This window comes from Eriocheir sinensis, chromosome 15, assembly GCF_024679095.1.
Source record: "Eriocheir sinensis breed Jianghai 21 chromosome 15, ASM2467909v1, whole genome shotgun sequence".
NCBI lineage: Eukaryota > Metazoa > Arthropoda > Malacostraca > Decapoda > Varunidae > Eriocheir > Eriocheir sinensis.
In genome coordinates, this window is record NC_066523.1 from 172,501 (window position 1) to 196,059 (window position 23,559).

General features: G+C 48.7%; 1 long non-coding RNA gene across 1 annotated transcript in view; it reads right to left on the bottom strand.

The window, feature by feature from the left end:
• LOC126999057 (uncharacterized) overlaps positions 1–23,559 on the bottom strand; it is a 65,707-nt gene that overhangs the window by 13,270 nt on the left and 28,878 nt on the right. The window contains exon 2 of the long non-coding RNA XR_007753117.1: positions 3,393–3,525. This is a non-coding gene — a long non-coding RNA (uncharacterized LOC126999057). The remainder of the gene's footprint in view (positions 1–3,392; positions 3,526–23,559) is intronic.

The following is a 23,559-nucleotide window of genomic DNA, read 5'->3' on the forward strand; positions in this document are numbered from 1 at the left end:
ACACGGGCAGGGCAAGGAGAAGAAGCGAGAAGAAGAATGACAGTGACGCGGCTACAGTGGTCGGGAAGGCTGTATGTACGAGGAAATCAGCGCGAGAGGCGAGAGGCAAAGGGAAGTAGAGATGGAAGGCGAGGCTGTGGCAGGGGTCATGAAGGCTTCTCGGAGAAATCAGCTGGATAGGCGAGAGGCAAAGGAGAGTAGGGAAGAAAAGAGAAGCGGCTACTGGGGTCGGGAAGGCTGCACGTAAGAAGTCAGAGTGGCGAGGGACAGTGGGGAACGGAAGGATAAGGATAGGGAAGGAAAGTAAGGAAGGGCGGAGGTATTACATTGCAAGACAGATTCAGCCCATTATTTAGGTAGACTGAACCTGAGCCCGGCGAGGGAGGCTGCGAAGGGAGGAGGGTGGCAGGGCAGCTTTGTGCTATATATACACCCGTCAGAGTGACACTGTAAATATAGTTATTGTCGGGAACAGTAGCGCGGTGACCCGTGAAGCACAGTGATTGAGTGCCCGCAGTGACCCGCAGAGGCTGGCCGACACACCTCATTTGAGGCGCCCAGCTGACTCCGCGGTGTGACTAACCTTGAACCCACGAGCCACACGACTGTCACTGAGGCGACAATCATTCCTAACCACTTTAGTTAACAACACTTTCACGACAACTGACAATCTGGCGTAGGTTTGTTCCTTGCCAACAATGAGCGGGGCAAAGAGAGAGATATCTATTCACCAGGTCCCAGATGAATAATGGGCGTCTCTTATTTATAGTCATCTATTCAAAAGCATTAATCATGTGATCCTAATCTTCAGAGTGCCGGACAATAATTCAATTTCTCGGCTAACAGCATTCAGACAGCGGCTCCTTCCAATAATTGCCGAGCCGTCCTGCCGTCCTGCGTTGCCTAGCTGCAGCCTCGCCAACTCGTGCCCCGCCGTCCCCCCAGCCCTGCCGGATACCGCGGCGCCCTCGACCCTGGAGGCAGCTGGCCCGGCGTGGCCTGGACAGGTCTTGGCGACCCGCTGGGTTTTACTGGGGCGCCCCACCGTGCCCTTTGACCTGACCTGACCCCCGCCTGACCAGCGCCCCCTCCTGACCGTGTCTAACAGATTGACCTTAATGCTTCACTTCGCGCCACAATTATGTTTGTGTGCGGCGCTCCGTGCCAGAGGGGCGCGGTGGCCAGGGCCACGCCGGGCCCCTCGTGGCCCTGTGGCCCCGAGCGGCGCGGTGCATCGTTAGTGCCGTACGGGCCAGAGGGGCAGCCGCCCTGCCGTCCCCGCACTGCGCCGCGCCCCTGCTGCCCCGCGCCGCCCCGCACACCCGCGTCGCGAGGCCGCGGCGTAAATGACACACAGATTTATGGATGTGTTTGAGCGTCGCGGAGGGAGAGTTTGGCGCGCTAGAACAAAGGACGCAGTGAAGGGTCGAAGCGTATTTGTAGCCCAGGGATTAGCGCAGGGCGGGCGGCAGCCTGACGCCCGGCGGCGCCCCCCGCGCGTGTGGACAAACAAAACAACTCGGCCTTAATCTCGACTCACGCGACAAAACCCATTACCCGCACATTCCTGCCCTCTGACTCGCCCATTGTCCGCCGGGAGATGTAATTACTAAGCCAAGACTTAGTTGGTTATACTGTATTCACTCCGTTCACAGATAAACAACATTTAGAGTTTATCCTAAGCCCTTGTGAAGCACCTTTCTCCCCTTTGCTCCACCGTGGAGAAGGAAACAAAACACAAGATTTTCTTAATTAATCGTACAAACCCGTTTCCGTATAGCATCATCCCCTTCAATTTCCTTTCCATTATGGCCACAAGGCCGCGCTGACGGAGCCTTCCGTTCATCATCGTCAACATCCTCCTTTCTGTCCGGCCGGCGCCTCGCCACCGTCTTGCACCATTTACTTAATGACCGCGGCCCCCACCTTCCCTTCCCTTTCCTTCGCTTCCCTAACGCTCACTTCTCACCGGCCGCACACTGACCCAGCGCCTCGCCACCACCGCTAAGGAACATGTAGCTGCTGGTAGATAAACGGTGCCCCTCATGTACGATGGCGTCTGTGCAAGGCTGTGATATCAAACCGTACATGCGTAGTGCTGTGTGTCCCGCCCTGCTTGTCCCACCCGCCAACTCTGCACCTTCGTCTTTCTCCTTACGCGTCCCCAACACATTTGTTCTGAGCTAAACTGTTCTCTTCCAGATTACGGGAAAAAAAAGCTAGTATGGTCAATATAAAAATATGAATAAGTCTCACTAATCAAAACACTGATTTTTTAAAGATTTAAACAATTGCAAAATTACGCGAATCCATGTACATAAAATCCCATATATAAAAAAAAAACTATCGCAGGTACTATTAAAAGACCCTTTTCAAACATGCCTGAACCCATACACTGAAAAATCTTGTGAATAAATATTATTTGTCCTTGAAGGCATACGAGGTCGGAAGCTACAGCGCGCTTATTTTCCTTTATTTATTTTCTTATGTACCGTTTATATTTGCCTTATAATTTTTCGCTGGCGGCCCGGTAGCACATTCCCGAAGTCTCTGTGGGTATGTGGTCCCTGAGGGCCAGTTTCACAGTTCCCCATGACGGGTTAGTAAGCTCCCACCGCCGAGTGGCTTAAAACTACCCACATGCTGTCCTGAAGACCACCCATCAACCCGGACTCTAGAGGAAGCCGTCCAAGCGAATCAAGAACGAGTCCAATGCAAGATGGCGCCACTATAAACTCTGACCATCAGGCCCCACTTGGAAGAAGCCTTGGGCCGACCATCAGGCCACAGGCAACGACGTAAAAAAAAAAAAAAAAAAAAAAAAATACCAGAGCCTTCGAAATTTCCTTGTATAGTGTCTGATGTTTATATATAAGTTCACAAATTTGATGAAACTATAGAGGAAAAGTCTTGTGTGTTTAGTGTGGCATCGAAGACCTCACCATTTAGGATTGTATGGGATTCTATAGTTTGGTTTGGGCTGTTACGAAGACACTGTGTTGGACTGTGAAATCGGCTCTGAGTGAAGACGCTCGGCTGTAACTTCGAAACAAAAAATACTCTCATTGTGATTCCCACTCACAAATAATTTTCACAACCTCAACCAAACCTTACATAATCTAACCTAAACTAACCTATCCTGCCCTGTTCAAGAGTAGGCGGCACGTACCCGTACAGACTTCGGGAATATGCGGCCCGGTAGGCAAATACAAGAACTGGACACCTTTTACACTCTCTCCACCCGAAACTGACCTCTCGTTTGGCCTCTCGCTCTGTTTTCTTTCGTCGGAGCAGCGTCAAGCGGGCCTTTTCTATACCTGTGTTTGTTGCTTGTCCTTGAACTGCCTCCCTTGCTGTAAAAAAAAAAAAAAAAGACGATAGTTTTTACATACCTTCGAGGCCCTTACGTGCGGTGTGGTGATGGTGGTGGTGGAAGGGGGGGGGGGGGTCAGTTTCTGTACCTTGATTAATTACGAGGCGCCGGACAGGTATAGGTGAGCGACTCCACTTTCACTGCTGACCCACCTGGTTGAAGAAAGTGAAAATGGCTCAATTTGATTCCTCTCAATGTAGTAAGCAAGTATATGAGGTATGGATATATATGTACCCATTACTCTCTCTCTCTCTCTCTCTCTCTCTCTCTCTCTCTCTCTCTCTCTCTCTCTCTCTCTCTCTCTCTCTCTCTCTCTCTCTCTCTCTCTCTTCTCTTTCTCATTCTTCCATCCTCCTTTCTTCTCTCTCTCTCTCTCTCTCTCTCTCTCTCTCTCTCTCTCTCTCTCTCTCTCTCTCTCTCTCTCTCTCTCTCTCTCTCTCTCTCTCTCTCTCTCTCTCTCTCTCTCTCTCTCTCTCTCTCTCTCAACAACAACAACATTAACAACAACAACAACAAGAAAGAAAAAAAAGGAGAAATGAAAAAGGGAAATCAAGAAGAACAGGAAAGAGAAAAAAAAAAAAGAAGAATCGAAAGAAGTAGAATAATAAAACAACAACAACAAGAAAAAAAAAAAAACGCAGCGAAGGAGGAGAAAACCGAACCGCGCCAAGGTGTCTCAAGCCGCCTCTCCGCCCGTAACTTAATGAGACAGCCAAGCACACAATAACTAACAAATAATTAACACAACCTAATTATCCGCCGCTCCGAACGCGCCCACATAACACACGGCGCTGGGGGGAGGGGGGGAAGGGGGGGGGGGGAAGCGACACATGATAGCCGGCGTGTGGTCATGTTGGGCCCATGTTGGCGGCGCACAACACGCAGATACCGACCATAAAAGCGGCCACGGTTAGCATTATCAGGCCCGCCACGCTGCAATTAAGGTGTTCTTGGCTTTAATAGAAGGTACGGAGCGGCATTGGGGCTCTCTGCTGCCCTGCCTGCTTGCCTACCTGCTTATCTGCTTGTCTATCTGTATGTCTATCTATTTATCTGCCTGCATGCCTGCCTTTCAGTATAGTAACCTGCTTATATAACTTCTGCTCACACCTGCTTATAGAGACCTGCCTGCTTACATACCTGCTCATCTATCTGCCTGCTTGTCTATCTATCTGTCTATCTACTTATCTACCTGCATTCCAGTGTATTTACCTGCTCCGTATTAGGCTTCTCTGCTAACCCACCTTCCTACCTGCTTACCTACCTGCTCATATGTCTGCCTTCTTATCTATCTCTCTGTCTATCTATTTATCTGCTTGTATTCTTGGCTTCCAGAATACCAACCTGCTTACTTAACTTCTGCTCACACCTGTATATAGAGACCTACCTGCTTACTTGGTTACCTGCTGATCTGCCTGCCTGCTTGTCTACCTGCTTATCTATCTATCTGTCTATCTACTTATCTATCTGCATTGCTGTTTTCATGTATACCAACCTGCTTACCTAACTTCTGCTCACACCTGTATATAGAGACCTACCTGCAAACTTGCTTACCTGGTGATTTACCTGGTTGCTTGTCTACCTGCTTATCTATCTATCTGTCTATCTACTTATCTATCTGCATTGCTGTTTTCATGTATACCAACCTGCTTACTTAACTTCTGCTCACACCTGTATATAGAGACCTACCTGCCAACTTGCTTACCTGCTGATTTACCTGGCTGCTTATCTACCTGCTTATCTATCTATCTGTCTATCTATTTATCTATCTGCATTGCTGTTTTCATGTATACCAACCTGCTTACCTAACTTCTACGGATTGAACCTGCTTATAGAGACCTACCTACTCACCTACCTACCTCGATTTCAACTTATTTTTTTCTTATTTTCTCGTCTCTTAACTTTCTACTCCCCTCTCCCTCTCCATCCGCTCTATACCATGCTACTTAGGCACCTTCTTACCTACATAGACTCAAATTGCAGACCTCAGATTCAGCCTTCAAACCCGCTCTTTATTAAGCACAAACTGAGCACTCACACATATACGTCCTGATGCCCAGCTCGCTCACGTCTAGTTTCTCACACATTCTCAGTCCAGCTCCAAAACGCTGCACTTAGGAAACAGGATCTCCTTTAGCTTTCCTTTGATTCCATCTGTTATCTCCTGAAACTTGCTATCGAGACTGTACACACATACGTTCAACAGCCCCGTTCAGTCCCATCCTCTTTCGTTCCCGTTATCTGTCAATCCACCGAAAAACTAAGCCAATATATAGCCCTTTGATTCAACCAGTGACCTCCTGAAGCTTGTCACAGCCCCAGACACTGTGCACATACACGTTTTCCAGCCCCATTGAGTCCCTTTCAACTCCTTCACTTTCTTCGCTTAGCCCTCAGAGAAACTAATTCGCTAACAGCCTTTTGATTCAGCAAGTGATCTCCTGAAGCTTGTCCCAGTCTCAGGGACAACACATAAACGTTTTCCAGCCCCAGTCAGCCCCTCTTCACTTTCATTCACACTCTTCGCTCAACCCCTTCCCCAAAACTGTGCCATTATGCATCTCTCTGATTCAGTCTGTGGTCTCCTAAAGCTTGTTACAGCCCTTGGACTGTACACATACACGTTTTTCAGCCCCATTCAGTCCCTTTCACCTTCGTTCACGTTATCTGCCTCGCCAGTTCAAAAAAGCGCCAATATGCAGTCATTTGATTCAGCCAATGATCTACTCAAGTTTGTCACAGCCCCAGAGATACACATACACGTTTTTCAGCCCCAGTTAGCCCCTTTTATCTTCGTTCACACTTCATTCAGTCCCCCCTCTAGAATAGAAAAAATAACTGTGCCAATATACAGCCCTTTGATTCAGTCTATGATCTTCTCAAGCTTGTCACAGCCCCAGAGACTACATATATACGTTTTCCAGCCTCGTTCAGCCCCTTTCATCTTCGTTCACAGTCTTCGCTCAGCCCCAGACGACGCACCACGGACACACGCCGTCGCCTCGTCTCCCAGATGCCCGAAGGAGCGAAATGAAATAAAACAAAACGGCGAGATTAAGCGTCGGAATAAAGCTGCTTCGGGTGGGTGGACCTCCTTTTTTTCTCTTTCTCTTTTTCTCTCTCTGGCGGGGCGCGAGAGAAGTTAATTGGAGGGAAGTGACGCTATCGCCCGCCGGGACACGCTGGTCTCGATACGGCCAGGCCACGGCGGGGACCACACTTGGCGGCACGTAACTCACTGATAACACTTGTAACAGGACACTTTGTAGAGGTTTGGTAACGCTGTCTCACTTAGCTTGGCAATATTCGATCCTCCTCCACCTCCTCCTCCTTTTTCCCACCTCTGTTTCATTCTCTTCCCATTCCTGATCGTCGTCCTCCTCTATATATTTTGGTAACGGGAAGAACTGAGGGATAACATTGTAACAAGACACTTTCTACAGGTCTGGTAACGCTGTCTCATTGATCGTCCTCCACCTCGATCGTCGTCCTCCTCTATATATTTTAGTAACGAGATGAACTGAGGGATAACATTGTAACAAGACACTTTCTACAGGTCTGGTAACGCTGTCTCACTTAGGTTGGCATTCGTCGATCCCCTTCCTCTTCCTGGTCATCTTTGTTTGATCCGCTTCCCATTAATGATACTCCTTTTAGCTCTTTCATACTCACTTTCCTTTCTCTTACTTTTCCCTACTCACTGTGGGGAGGCGGTGGCTGAGTGGTTAGCGTACGGCCGCCGCGTCCAGGAGGATGTGAGTTCGCGTCCCGCCCGCCGCAACAAACTGGGATTTTTCAGTCACAGTCGAGTGGTCTAAGACAACCCACATGGTGTCCTGAAATCTACCTCTCAACCCGGACTCTAGATTCTCTGTCTAAAAAGGAGAGGATTAAAGATGAGTTCCGTGGGAGAGCATGAGCCAAGCAAGATGGCGCCACTATAAACACATGCCTGCGCCATAACGGGCTGGAGCCGACCATCAGGCCCCACCAAGAAAGCCTACTGGCGCCACAAGCAGAAAACGTAAAAAACAAAACAAAACAGCTCTTTCCCACTCACTCCTCTTTCTTTCTCTTTCTCTTTTTCCTAACCACTACTCAGTTCTCTTTACTTCTCCCCTTCTCGCTTCTCTTTCTCCCTTCTCTTCCTTCCTTACTGCCCAGGTTCCCCCCGTTATGTCCGTCCATAGTCCCGTTAACCTATTTCTTATTCAGGTTCCTTATAATTGTATACAGTCTACACCTTCTCTCTCTCTCTCTCTCTCTCTCTCTCTCTCTCTCTCTCTCTCTCTCTCTCTCTCTCTCTCTCTCTCTCTCTCATATCCTGCACCCTTCTAGTAATTTGTTTCTCCGTAGCTCCCCGCCGCCAGCCAGGACCCCGCGGCGCTACCATCCCTCCCTCCTTCACCTCATCCTCTCCTTCCACTCATTGATATGCTCCTGCCCTCCGCTAACAGGCCTCCTTTCTCCTGCAGGGCTTCCGCTTTTACTTCATCATGTTCCCCGCGTACCACAGTGGCTATACACCCCCTATATATAGACCCCGAATGTATGCTATGCGGCGAGGATGTGGTTAGTATGGATGGATCGCAGTGAGAGGCAGAGAGAGAGAGTAGGAGAAGACCGGGCCAATCACACATCATTTTCAAGCATTATAGGCCGTCCTAGCTGACCTCCTCCCCCTTTTATCCCTTGCTACAGTGTGGAAAAGATTGACTTAGAATGGAAGAACCTTGTTACCCTGACAGCAAAGAGGGAGCGGAAAGGTAAGGTAGGAAAGGGTTGCCTGCCACCTTATTCTGGCTACTCTGCGACCTCCTCCCTCTATATTCCTTACTATATTGTGTAACAGACAAACTACGAATGGAAGAACCTTGTTACATTGAGAGCAAAAGAGAGAGAGAGTGAGAGGTAAGGTAAGGTAAGGAAAGGGTTGCCTGCCACCTTATTCTGGCTACCCTGCGCGGCGGCGGGCCCATCCGACACCCGCTGCTGATAAAGGCGAGTGGCCGCTCATAACTCGGCCCCCACTCACGAGGCATGACGCGGCGGGCGAATAAAGATGCAACAAAGCCTGAAGCGGCGGCTGACGAGGCGACGCGGGGACAAGAAAGCCGAGACGAGGTGGGACGAGGAGGGAAGGGAACCCAGAATATAAGAATGGAATAAGAATGAAGGACGGAAAAAAAGGAAGAATAAGAAGGATAGACATGTTGTGAATAGTGAATATAAATGCGAAGGCTTGAGAAGGGATAAAGAAGACGACGTAAACAAGAAAACTGCAACAATAACAAGAAAGAGGAAATAGAAAGAGAGAATAAGAGGAACAGAAGAAGATGAATTAAGGAAGAGGAGGACAAGAAAAGGAGATGAAGGAAAAGGAAATAGGAGAGAGAGAGAGAGAGAGAGAGAGAGAGAGAGAGAGAGAGAGAGAGAGAGAGAGAGAGAGAGAGAGAGAGAGAGAGAGAGAGAGAGAGAGAGAGAGAGAGAGAGAGAGAGAGAGAGAGAGAGATAATATAAGACAGACTGAGGAGAAAAGTAACATCAACTAAACAAAAACAAAAAAGAAATCTAAGAGGAGGAGAAGGAAGAGGAAGAGGAGGAGGAGAAGGAGGAGGAGGAGGAGGGGGAGGCAGAGGACGTAGAACACCAACACAAACACCAACAGCAACAGGAACAGGGCGATTAAGGGGATATATACGCGGAGGTGTTAATGCTATGCGGAGATCCGTGTATCACAGCCCCCAACCAACAGGGGACACGCTGGCCCCTAAATCATGCCTAACCAGCCTTGCCAGCAGTCTTCACTCGTGTTCCGGAGACTTTCGATCCCTGGGTTACCTGCGCCGGACGGGTCGTTAGCCAGGAATGCAGAGAGGGAGCATGGAAGCGTGGAAGCATGGAATATCAGGGAGGATTCAGGAAAGGTGGTAGAGACGATGGGGTATGGAAGCGTGGCAGCAGAGGAAGAAGAGGAAAAGAAGGAGGAGGAAGAGGATAAAGAAGAGGAGAAATAAAAGGAGAAAATGGAAGAGAAGGAGGAGGCTGGTGAGGAAACGAAAGAGGAAGAGGAAGAATAAAAAAGAAGGTGCAGGAGGAAGAAGAGGAAGAAGAAAGGGAAAAGAAAAAATAAAGAGGAGGAGGAGGAGGAGGAGGAGGAGGCAGGTGAGGAAACGAAAGAGGAAGAGGAAGAATAAGAAAAAGAAGGTGCAGGAGGAAGAAGATGAAGAAGAAAAAGAAGTGAAAAATAGAGGAGGAAGACGAGGAGGAGGAGGAGGAGGAGGAGGAGGAGGAGGAGGAGGAGAAGGAGGAGGAGTATGCAGCAGAGGAATCTAAAGAGGAAGAGTAAGAATAAGAAAATGAAGCTGCGGGAGGAAGAAGAGGAAGAAGAAAAAGAAGTGAAAAATAAAGAGGAGGAAGACGAGGAGGAGGAGGAGGAGGAGGAGGAGGAGGAGAAGGAGGAGGAGGAGGCAGGTGAGGAAACGAAAGAGGAAGAGGAAGAATAAGAAAAAGAAGCTGCAGGAGGAAGAAGATGAAGAAGAAAAAGAAGTGAAAAATAAAGAGGAGGAAGACGAGGAGGAGGAGGAGGAGGAGGAGGAGGAGGAGGAGGAGGAGGAGGGGCGGGCCAGGAGGTTTAATTCATTACCGGCTCAACCCAAATTGGCAGTGATTTGTAAACTTGCACAAATAATTCCCGTCGTTATCGCCCGCATCTGTCTCACTCCGTCTTGCCGTCCCCCTGTCTAATTAAACATTCACCTTATTACCTCCTCCTCCTCCTCCTCCTCCTCCTTCCCTTTTCTCTCTCCACTCTCCCGCGTATCGTTTATCCCGTTCCTTTCCTTCCTCTCTCCCTCCTTTTTTCCCTTCATTTTCATATTATTTTCCGCCTGCTGTTTGTTATTTTCGTATACTCGTTGGTAAGATCTCACCTGGATTGCGTAGTGTAGTTTTGTTCACCTAATTACATGAAGGACAATGAACTACCTGAGCGTGCATCATGGCGCCGAGAATGTTATACCACTGTCATAATCAAAGCAGGTGGCCTTGTTATAAGCCGACAGACTTTTCGTGGCCTGCTCTTTCATGGTTCCACGTTTCCATGTTTCCATCTTCTCACCTCCGCGTCCCCTCCACAACATTAAATGAGTGAAAATCGGTGGTGGTGGTGGTGGTGGTTTTTGGTGAAATTTGGTTGGAGGTCTAAACTAACAACACCACGCCGTCCCATTCACTTGGAAATATACTGCTGTTTACGTACACACACACACACACACACACACACACACACACACACACGAACCAGCATCATATACAGGTGTGTGTGTGTGTGTGTGTGTGTGTGTGTGTGTGTGTGTGTGTGTCCGCGCGTGCTTGTGTGTGCCTTTCCTCCGTCACGCTCTCCGCTAATTGATAAAATATTGCTTCTTTTATGTGTTGATAGGCGCGGGGGAGACGGGCGCCGCCACCTTGCCATGATGCACGGGGCAGCGCTGAGCGGCGGCACGACACGGCTTGTTAGGCTCGCGGGGAACGTAATGAAGGAAAGATAGAAAGAAAATTATCTGTAAGACCATTAACAAACCTCTCCTAAAGCTCTTCCTAGGTGTAGTGCCGTGAATGGAAGTATATTGTCTTTTGAAACACGTTAACAGATGCTGCTTCTTTTCAATTCAAGTCGCGGGGAACGTAATGAAGGAGAGAAAGAAAATTATACGTAAGACCATTAACTAACATCTCCTTAAACCCTTCCTAACTGTAGTGCCGTGAATGGAAGTACATAGTCTTCTCAAACACGCTAACTGTTCACATGCGATAAAATAGAATCGTGGAGGATGGAGAAAAGGAAGAATGGAAAGAAAATCACACGTAAGACCATTAGCTAACCTTTCCTTAAGTGTAGGTGGTCTAGGGCGAGAGGTGGAACATTGAGAGATGGAGGAAGGGCAAGGAAGCGGTGAACATCGAAGTGGAGCAAGGCGAGGTAGAGGCGAAGTGAACGGTGAGATGGCGAGGGCGAGAAGAGGTAAGTTGGAGGGCGAGGGGGAAGGGCGTAGCAGAACCGAGAAGAGGAAAGAGGAGGAGCAGGGAGAGACAAAGTAAAGCAAAGAGCGAAGAAGAGAGACGGAAGAGGGCGAGGAAGGTGCGTGAAGGGAGGGAGAAAGGGAGGGCGAGAAGAGACAAGTTAGAGGGGCGAAAAAGAACACGTGAAGAACAGAGAAGAGGGAAGAAGAGGAGCAGGGAGTGACAAAGTAAAGCAAAGGGAGAAGAGAAAAGAGACAGAAGAGGGCGAGGGAAGTCCTTGAAGGAAAAGATAGAGGGGTAAGGCAAGCGATCACGGTGAGGCCCTGGCAGGAAGGCGAGGTGAAGCAGGGCGAAAAGGTCCCCCCAAAAGTCAGGCGGTTCGGAATGGCAGGTATCCAGGTATCCGAGGAGAAGGGGAAGGGGGTAAGGGGGGAGCGTCGTGTACCTGAGCGCCCCACAAATAACCAGCGGCTCGTCTCGTCCATAACTCAGGCGGCGAGTGAGCAATAAAACGCCGTATGGAGCGTGTAAGGCGAGGCTCAATGCGTTCACGTTCCCTGGGCTCTCCGCGTGCGAGGCCGGTCGAGGTGTGTGTGAGGCTCCGTGTGTGTGTGTGTCGCTGTCCGATCACCGGGTTCATGGTTGCTTTTCTCAGACGCTTCAGCCCCTCACATCAATTACTTCCAAAAGTCGAAAAATTGATCAGTCGGGCTCTAATGAGCGTTCTTTTAGGCTTATGGTACAGAAAAAGGGTCGAACTACCAGAAGAGTCATAAAAGTACCCCTGGAAATGCCCGAAGCTCCTACGAAAGCCAGGTAAAATAGGTGTGCTTTGGGTTTATGGATTAATTCAGAGGTTATACTTAAATCTTTCGGGGCCCGGGGACACACAAACTTGACTAGGCTTTCGTGGGAGTTTTGGGCATCTCCAGGGGTAGTTTTATGACCCTGGTGGTAGTTTGACCATTCTTCTGTACCAGGAACCTAAAAACTTACACATTAGAACCCGATTGATGTACTTTTCGGCTTTAGGATATAATTAGTGAGAGTCCCAAATGGAGAATGAGGTGGGCGAGAGATGGAGGGCGAGGACGTAAGAGGCGAAATAGAGGGCGAGGCGGAGGATGAGATGGGAAGGGCAAAATGGATAGACCTCTACCAACCCAGGCCAGTCGCTCTGTGTGTGTGTGTGTGTGTGTGTGTGTGTGTGTGTGTGTGTGTGTGTGTGTGTGTGTGTGTGTGTGTGTGTGTGTGTGTGTGTGTTTTCTCCGCGCCAGAACAACCCTGGGAATAATTTCTCATTAGTTCGAGGCCAGCGAGCAGGAAATTCACTTACTTCCCAGCCTCCTCCTCTTCGTCCTCCTCCTCTCTATCGGCCTGTACCCTTCCTCCTCCTATTCCTCTTATAACTCGAGAGAAACACAGAGACAGAGAGAAAGAGAAAGAGAGAGAGAGAGAGAGAGAGAGAGCTCCAGCATTCCCAAACACTTGAAGTGGAATGCGTGGGTGACGGAGCGGGCGAGCAGAATCACCGCCTAATCCCTTCAGCCAACACTTTCATAGCCACGAGAATGTTTACACTTGACGGCCTCGCTTTTGTAGGGAGTTAAAGGCTGGAAATGGTCTCGATGGCCTAACTGACTACCCGGCTGACTGGCTGGCTGAGAGGGTGGAAAAGGAGTTAACTGGCTGGCTGACTGGCTGGTTGACTGACTGACTGACTGATCGACTGGCTGTCTGATTGCATGGCTGTCTGGGTGTGTGGAAAGCAAGTTAATTGGATGGCTAGCATGCTGGCTGTTTAACTGGCTGACTGACTGACTGACTAGTTGACTGGCAAACTGACTGAGTGACTGATTTGGTGACTAGATAGGTGGACAGCGAGTTGACTGGGTGACTGATTGACTGGTTGGCTGACTGACTGACTGCCTGACTGTCTCGCTGACTGACTGAGTGAAAAATGTGTTAACTGACTGGCTAGCAAACCGAATGGCTAGGTGACTGGCTGACTGACTGACTGGGAGGAATATAAGTTAAAGAGGAATATAAGAAACTGGCTGGCTGGATGACTGATTGGCTGACTGGCTGACTGATTGACTTAAACTTAAATGGCTGACTGACTGAATTACTGACTGGATAAGATATATAATTTAGCCGTGATCAATGCGAAAGGATTGAAAAGAGTGAATGTGTGCGCGCGCGCGCGCGTGCGCGTGTGTGTGTGCGTGTGAGTGTGTGTGTGTGTGTGTGTGTGCGCGTGTGTGTTTCTTCGTCCTTCCTTACTTTCTTCATTTAATCTTTAAGATCATTTACTTACACTCACACACACACACACACCTGTACCTAATTATTACGAATGCATTGGTAAACTAAAGGTGGCTGAGCGGTTAGCGTGACGGCGCCGCGTCCAGGATGACGCGGGTTCGCGCCCTGCCCGGTGCCACAAGCTGGGATTCATTTTTTCAGTCACCGCCGAGTGACCACAGACTACCCACATGCTGTCCAGAAGAGCACCTGCCAACCCAGACTAGATTCTCTCTCTAAAAGAGAGGGTCATTGATGAGCTCCAGGGGGGCAAGAAGAACAAAGCAAGATGGCGCCACTATAAACACTTGCCTGCGCAACAACGGGCTGGGGCCAACCATCAGGCCCTATCAAGAAAGCCCATCGGCGCCACAGGCGGGAATGTAAAGAAAGAAAAATAAATAAAAAATGAAAATAACGAAAAACTACTACTACTACTACTACTACCTCTACTACTGCTACTTCCACTAATACTACTACCTCTACTACTACTACTACTACTTCTACATAAACCCAATTAACCCAAACATCGTCAGCAGGTAACTCATCAAAGGATGGGGAGGAGGAGGAGGAGGAGGAGGAGGAGGTGGAGGCCGGAAATACTTGGTTTCATACACACATTCTTGAGCTCCTTGAAACACAACCATAGAAAAAGAGAGAGAGAGAGAGAGAGAGAGAGAGAGAGAGAGAGCCGTGGGAGGTCCTGAGGTGCTACTTCCCTAATCCTCGGCTAATCCTCCGCGCGGCGAGTCAAGGGCAAGGCGACAAACACTTGAGGGCGAGGCAGCCATGAGAACCACCTCTCTCTCTCTCTCAACCCACCCCTACATTGCCTCCCCTACCTCCATCCCTTCCTCTACCTACACCTCCTCCTTCACTTCCAACTTACTACTACTACTACTACTACTATTACTACTACTACTATTACTACTACTACTACTACTACTACTATACACGGACCAAACACAGCTACTACACCCACACATAAACTAGTTCCAATGTTACTTTCTTTTTTTGCTTCTTTTACCGCGTTTTCGTAACACTGTTTTCAAACTTTCTCTCATTTCCCGGATAACACGATATTTTAACTTTCTTCTTCACCTTCCGCCACTCTCATATTCTATTTAACTACCTCTCAATCTAGCCCTCTCCTCGTCTATCTTCTATGTGTGTCCTCCTCCTGTCCCTATATTTACCGTCCTTCACGCCTCTCCTACACCTACACCAATCTCCCATCCCACACTTCTCTCCCAAGCCCTTCAATACACCTCACGTCCTTCTGGTCCTCCCTCCTCCTGTATCTTCCCTGAGCATCCTTTCCCCGTCTCGATACACACCGTCCTTCACGCCTCCCATACGCCTACACCAATCTCCCATCCCTCACTTTTCTCCCAAGCTCTTCAATACACCTCCCCCCTCCTCTATCTTCCCTGAGCGTCACTTCCCTCCCCTCCTCCACTCCCCGCCGCGTCCCTGCCCCCCTGGCCCCCCGCCCCCCCGTGGTGCCATCAGCTTGGCGCAGTAATCCGACAGGGCCTCATTAAGCCATCTCTCTCAGTTTACTTACCATCGCGTTGCCACAAAGCGTGAGTGACAGCGGCCGCTCCCCGCCTTGCACTCGCCTCCTTCCTCGGCAGCCACGGCATAAAGGACCTCGATTGATAGGCGCCCACCCTCAGCCTCTCTCTCAGCCTTCTTTAGCCTCTCTCCGCCTCTATCAGCCTTCCTTAGTCTCTTTCAGTCCCTCCATAAGTCTCTCTCAGTCTGTCTTTTTTTTCTTTCCTTCCTTCCTTCTTTCTTCTTTCTTTTTCCTATGTTGATTTCCTTCTTTTCTTCTATTCGCTTCTCTCTCTCTCTCTCTCTCTCTCTCTCTCTCTCTCTCTCTCTCTCTCTCTCTCTCTCTCTCTCTCTCTCTCTCTCTCTCTCTCTCTCTCTCTCTCTCTCTCTCTCTCTCTCTCTCTCACACACACACATACACACGTTGAGTTTGAAAGTCTCGGGAAGGTTCTCTGTGGTTTGCGTCTCGTCCACACAGCAACCGCTCAGTCCACGCGAGTTCCGAAGGCTTAAGGGAAGGACGGCAAAAGGTTCTGTATTTGTGTGACTTTCTTGAATATATTTACATGGGTGCAGTAGGGAAAGACGCAGCGTTAGCGGAGATGATAAAAACAATAATAATAAGAAAAACAAGAATAAGAATAAGAAAATAAAAACAATAATGAACAATCTACGAGTCAGCAAGATCAAGCAACATCTCTAATTTTTTTGTCTCAAGTTTGTATTTCATTTTTTTCCTCGTTTATCTTTCTCTCTTCCTAACTTTTACATAACACCACACAACGGTTGAACGCAATGTATCACCAACCCACCACCACCACCATCACCACCGTCACCACCACCCCCAGACAGACAGACAGCAAGCAATACATCCGCGCCGCTAATCCGCTAATGACAGGATGCAGAAAAACAGTTAAGCGGCGCCTCGTAACAAAAACGTTCAATTACTCGAGACAAACGCAAACATCTCTAACAACGTTTACGCGTGATCCCGGCTGATGGACGCGCCTAATAAACATATCATTACCAATTACACGCAGGAAACAGCTCCCTCCTTTTTCTCGGCTTCAATTAGCTCGATCACACACACGCCCTGCCCTGCCCTGCCCTTCCTGTGGCGGCCTCGAAGACTACACGGGAAGAGGCGGGAAGGAAAGGAAAAGAAGGAGTAAGGAGGAGGAGGAGTAGAAGAGCAGCAAGGTGGGATGGATGAATGTGTGTGTTTTTGCGTGTGCGTGTGCGTGTGTCCATGAAAACCTGGTTAATATTCTCTGTGACCTTCGGAAACAGTCGTAATGGAAGCCTGAGACTAAGAATAAGGACCTTAACCTCTGACAACCCGGTGACAGCCACGGACCCAACCTTTATAACTCTATCGACGGGAAGCCATTCTAGAAACCATTACCTGTTGTCGATTGTACTGCTGTGTGTTACCTGGCAATATCACCTCACTTTACTACACACATTCCAATAAGTAGGGTAAAAGTACTACATATAGTCCTTTTACGAGCCAGATTTACGGAATAGTTGAAACTCATCCCTGGGGCGCCGCGGTCGAAGGGTTAAGAGACAGCGCTGTAAGGGATTCATGTGTCACAGTTAAGTGGAGGGAGGAATCGTGGTCTGGCTAATGATTTTATCTATGTGTCTTCTGTGCTATTGAGGCTACCTGTATCACTCAGCTTGGTGGGGTTTATTGATGTATTATGCTGGCTGTTACGTGTGTTCTAAATAAGTCATGTTATTTTGGTGGTAATACAGTCACGAATGTCTTTTGGGATTAGCTAGCCAATCGTGTTACTCCTGTTTAAAGTATTACAAATAGACACGATCATAAACAAACTCTCTCTCTCTCTCTCTCTCTCTCTCTCTCTCTCTCTCTCTCTTACACACACACACACACACACACACACACACACACACACACACGCATAACCTTCGCCTCGCAGCCTCCGTAACAAATGACCGACGTAAGCGAACGCAGCGGAATGTTCAGCAGTAAGTCAGGGGCAGGTCGAGTTTGCGTACCGGCACAAAGGAGGAGGTTTTGCTGCACCGCCTTTTTTCATGTATAGTATATTTTGTGTGAGGTGTGAGCCTCGTAAAGCACGCCAGCCGCCCTCACCGCCGCTATATATAAACTCCCTCGCTGTGGCTGGCGGTGCGCGGCGATGTGTTTCCCTAGCTGTGTTTGCCTCGGCCGAGTGTGGAACGCGTCCAGGTCGTTACCTCGGCAGTAAATTGGGCGGGCCATTAATAGTGTGGTGAATGGAGATGTTTGCGGCGGGAGGAGCACTGCGGGGTGGGGCGAGGCGGCGGGGAGCGGTGTCAGCCCGTGTCAGCCCCTCGCCGCCCGCCGGGGAGCGCTCGCCCAACAAAGGCTGGCGATAATAAAGAGTTTGTTTACTCTCAGACTTTGATAAAGACTCCTGTATAATTTTGATGAGTTCAATCATGCGATATGACATGACTTCATCAATTTGGCTCCGTCGCCTGTAAACCCCAAGCTGATGCATATTAACCAGCCTCAATATCCGCCCTCCCTCGATACCATCTCGCCGCCCCCCAAAACCGCTCCCTCCCTGCCTTAACTACCTCCCTACCTTTCCCATCTCCCTCCCTGCCCTTCCAGTCTCCATCTTTGCCCTTCCAATCTTCCTCTCTGCCCTACCTCTCTCCTTCCCTGCCCTTCCTATCTCCATCCCTGCCCTTCCTATCTCCGTCCTTGCCCTAACTCTCTCCCTCCTTACCTTTCTTATCTCCCTCCCTGCCCTTCCTGTCTCTCTCCCTGCCTCCTTCCCTCCACCACCATCTCTCTCCCTCACTTCCTACACTCAGTCCTCCCTTTCTCCTTTCCTCCCTCTCTCTATCCCTTCACCAGTACCTCCCTCCCTACTGCTCTCTCATCTTCTCTCTCTCTCTCTCTCTCTCTCTCTCTCTCTCTCTCTCTCTCTCTCTCTCTCTCTCTCTCTCTCTCTCTCTCTCTCTCTCTCTCTCTCTCTCTCTCTCTCTCTTCCTTCCTTGTATTCTTCTCTTTGTTTTCCTCCCTTTTTAATCTTTCTCCTCCTCCATGACGAAAGCTGATTCTGTGTTGATCCGTGTGTCGGGGGGTGGGTGGGGTGGGGGTGGGGTGTTGCTGTGGTGTGGTGTGGGGTGGCGGGAACAGTGTGGTATTATTGCGTGTTCCTGCTCTCGGAAAAGTCTTGCACGTGGACGGTAATTAAGGAGAGGTTATCCAGGTGTGTGTGTAGGGAGGACAGGGAAAGCCTTGGCCCGGTGTAACATGGCAAGGACCACCGCTCATAAGGGACTGATTTGACTACACGCTTTTACAGGAAGATTATACATTGGATCACCACACACGAGGAGGAGGAGGGGGAGTTAATGGGTGGATGAATGGGGTGACTAGATGGCTGATTGGTTAACTTACTGGGTGGGTAGGTGGGTATGTATGTATTAATGTATGTATATATGTGTGTACGCAGGTATGTATGTGTATATGTCAGGTCGTCTGGCAGTAGAGGGTATGGCCGCGGTCGTGCGTCACCTTTACACAGTCCGTGAGCGTATTCGTCACACCGCCGCCGCCAAGGGCCGTGACGGGGCCGCCTAACGACCGCTAAACCACCCGCCCGGCCGCTGTCTTCTGGGCGGACGGCATAGAGATCAGTGACAACGCGGCTCATTCCACGCTTCCATTATCATTATGAGCATTTTTTGCGGTGAATTATACCATCAACATCACCTTTATCAGCAGCATCAGCCATTACAAGTCGTGTTTACAATGCCATATATACAACAACCAAAAAAGCAAGTAGGATGGAAAAAAATAAAAAATAAAAAAACCCAGCCAGAAAGACACCAACCAACTCAACGCGTGAGTGATAGAGTAACGTTAGAGAAGGAAACATTTGTCTCTGGCCGCTTCTTATCGCACCGCATCTCTGGAGGGCGAGGCGAGGCGAGGCGAGGCGAGTGAAGGGACGCAGGCACGCGGGGAGAACATAAGAGAGATGAATGGCTACAGCTCTAATGCCAGACGCGCGCTAGTTCGCCTGTGCCTCCGTCTCTCATCAGCCTCACCTGTATTTCGGCGTCCATCATCACTCCCAGCATCATCATTACCAGCTTCATTTAGCATCATTTCCAGTGCTAGAGATTGTGTGTGTGTGTGTGTGTGTGTGTACACACACACACACACACACACACACACACACACACACACACACACACCATACCCACCACCACCATCACCACCACCATCACCAGCACCCACACACAACTGTTTTAACTCAGCCAAAACACCCGTCCTTAAGAGGAGCACCAAATCTATAAGACCACATAATATAACCCAATAGACGCGGCAAATCACAGGAATCAGAGCCCATCACGAGGATAAGGACGCCCGGGGGATGAACACAAGCACTGGTTAAGTTAAATCCTGCGAACTTTATCCTTTAGCCTTGATACCTTAAAGAATATGAGAGGAGAAAGTGTTTATACCGTTGCATGCAACGCGGGGTTTAGAAAGCCTCGTCAAATCAGCATAAATTGTCAGGTCCCGATGCGAGATGTTGACAAAATGATGCTTTTCAGTAATATTATACCTAGCTATCAGTGCATATGAAGACTGTTTTGGAAGTATATTGGATAAACACTAAACATTTGCTCTCCATATATTTTCTGCGTATGGCGCCAATTAGAAAATATGTTACGTATCGGTATTGACAGAATGTGAAGCTTTTTAGTGATAGTATATCACCTTGTTGAGTGTATATTTAGAGTATCTTTGAGGCATAGAATGAACGCTTGCACGCCACATTTGTTACATATAAAGAGTCACTTGAGGGAAAAAAATATATAGGCCTCGATACAAGATACGGACAAAATGCAGGATTTTCGTAATATTACACCTAGCTATCAGTGCATATGAAGACTGTTTTGGAAGCATATTGGATAAACATTAGACATTTGCACTCCATATTGTATTTTCCGTAGGGCGCCACTTAGAAAAAATGTTACGTTTAGGTATAGGCGAAATGTGACTTTTTAGTAATGTTACACCTCGCTGAGAGTGTATATTTAGAGTATCTTTGAGGCATAGAATGAACGCTTGCACGCCACATTTGTTACATATAAAGAGTCACTTGAGGGGAAATATAGATAGGCCTCGATACAAAATACTGACAAATTGCAGCTTTTTCGTAATACCACACCTCGCTGTGAGTGTATATTAAGACTGGTTTGGAGGCATATTGGATAAACACTTGCTCTCCTTTTTTCCCCGGACGGTGCCGCTTATGAAAAAAAGTTAAATATCGGTATTGACAAAACCGAGTCTTTTAGTAATATTATACCTCACTGAGAATGTATATTTACAGTATCTTTGAGGAAAAGAATTAACGATTGCTCTCCACATTTACTATATATACTAAAAAAAAAAAGCAGCTGTAAATGTGAAGTGTTGGGTGAGGCGACCACGCTGCGGACCACTTTCCCTGCGCACTCCATTTAGCGCCATAAAGAGCTGGTTTATGTTAATGCTAGGGTGCCTCAGTGACTGCCTCCTATTGATGGGCGAGTACTCCAATGCTTAACGTTTATCGAGGCCCAATACTAATAAGTTTTGTCATTTAAAGTATGTAGAGATATGATTTCAGACCTCACAATCTCCCCCTCAATTATTTCTTTCATTAGACTCCTCACGCAAAATGTGCTGGTATATTTAAAGCCTTTTCAGTCCTTTTGAGGGATGTTATAACACTTAATTTGCTCCTTTCAGTTGGTGACTCGCATATATTTACTTTTTCCTTCTGGATTTTAGTCGTATTCATAAGCTATCAAATATTTAATGAAAGGAACTGCCACCACCACCTCCGATCTCTCTCTCTCTCTCTCTCTCTCTCTCTCTCTCTCTCTCTCTCTCTCTCTCTCTCTCTCTCTCTCTCTCTCTCTCTCTCTCTCTCTCTCTCTCTCTCTCTCTCTCTCTCTCTCTCTCTCTCTCTCTCTCTCTCTCTCCTACCATTCTCTTTTTCTCTCACCCTTTCCTGTTTTCCTTCATTTATCCTCTCTCTCTCTCTCTCTCTCTCTCTCTCTCTCTCTCTCTCTCTCTCTCTCTCTCTCTCTCTCTCTCTCTCTCTCTCTCTCTCTCTCTCTCTCTCTCTCTCTCTCTCTCTCTCTCTCTCTCTCTCTCTCTCTCTCTCTCTCTCTCCACGGGTTGAGTAAGGTTAATTGGCTTGACTCAACCTTCTGGCTCTCTCGTCTTTTCTCCTCCGCGACACACAACGCTCGGCCGCCAAATTCAACTCTTCAGAGGTCGGTATTCATAGTCGCCTCCACCTCTCTCATTAACAATTTCCAAAGGTTCTTACGAGTACCTTTTCACGTTCACGGTACAGAAGCTGCGGCAGACTACCACTAGGCTGATGAAAGTACTACTAATGGAAGTGACCGCAACTCCTACGAAAGCCTTTGGAATTGTTTGTATGTGTGTGTGAGTGTGGACGAGCGCTGAAGTGTTTAGTTAAGAATACGGCTCAGAGTTAGATGCGTCAGTTGTGGAAGAGACGGAAAACTATTGATAGGGTGTCTCTACTTCTTGATAACTATTGATATAAATATATACACTACCACCACCAGCGTCACCACCCCCAAAACTCCCACCACCACGGTCATGTCGACTCTCACCACCACCACAACTATACATCCCAAGAGCTATTGCCAGAGATTGAGAGCTACAACAATCACCACCACCACCACCACCACCACCACCACTTCAACATCTTGCCGACAACTCATGTTCTTACTACCACAACCACAATTACCGCCACCACCACCACTACCATCACCCATCACTACCACCATCACTGCCAACAATTACATCTCACAATACCTCCCTTTCACCTTTCATTTACCTTTCCTTTATACCCCTTCCTTCCCTTCTCTTCCTCTTCCATCCCCGCATCATTTCCCCCCCTCTTCCCCCCTCCTCATACATCCCCTGGTCCGCTCTCTCCCACTCCTCTTCCTTCACCTCTCCCCCTCTCTCCCCTCCTCTCACTTCTCCCTATCTTTCCCCTCCCTATATACCCAATCTTCACCCTCCTCTTCGTCCCCCTTCCCCCCCTCCCCCTGCTCCTCTTACTCCACTTCCCCCCCTCTTCCCCTACCATCCCTAATCTTACTTTCCTTGCCCGTCCTCTCGCATTCCCCCCCCCCCCCCACCCTTCCGAGGGTCAGGCCTCCAATCAAGCGGGGATCCGGGCGTCGATATGCAGGCAAATGGTCGGTAATGACTCGTTAATTATGGGTTCACGGACCTGGGCACACACACACACACACACACACACACACACACACACACACACACACACACACACACGAGGGGGGAAACAAGGTTGATGAGGAGGAGGAATAGGAGGGGTAGGAGATGGAGTAGGAAGGAGGGAGGAAAGGGTAGAAGGGAGGAGGAGAGAGAAGGGAAGTAAAGAAGCGGGAGGGAAGAGGATGGAGGGAAAAAGAGAGGAGGAAGCAAAGAGGAAGGGAAGAGAAGGGAGGAGGGTGGAGGGAAGAGGAGGAGGAGGAGGAGGAGGAGGAGGAAGGGGAGGAGGAAGACAAGAGCAGATCTGGAAACAATTAATTCCTAACTAATTGCCGAGATAATTCAGGGTTGTGTTCCTGCCCTGACCGAGGAGGAGGAGGAGGGGGAGGAGGAGAAGGAGGAGGAGGAGGAGGAAAAAACTAGCAGAGGTAAGAAGTCGAAAATTTGGCAAAGTATACAGATGATAATAATGAACTGGAGAGAGAGAGAGAGAGAGAGAGAGAGAGAGAGAGAGAGAGAGAGAGAGAGAGAGAGAGAGAGAGAGAGAGAATGATTAAGAATAAAAATCACTTGAATAAATAAACAAAACAAAAATAGACAAGAAAATTATGAAGATGAGGAGGAGGAGGAGGAGGAGGAGGAGGAGGAGGATCAGATGGAAGGCAAGAGAAAAAGGAGTGAGAAGTGCTGTAGGAGGAGGAGGAGGAGGAGAAGGAAGAGTCGAAGAATGAGGATGACGAGTCGTAGGAGGAGGAGGAGGAGGAGGAGGAGGGGTAGCAAGTGAAGGTGAGGGGATCGGGATGAGGAGTCAGGTGTATAATCAGAGCCCCGCTAATAGGCTGCCATTTTCACCGTGTGGTCGGGCTCCTCGCGATCCGTCCGTCCTAAACGCCTATAATCGCGCCTCGTGGGAAGGGAATCATCTCGCGCGTCCACCTCTAATTTCCACCCCGTCAGCACCACCTCGAGCCACCTGCCG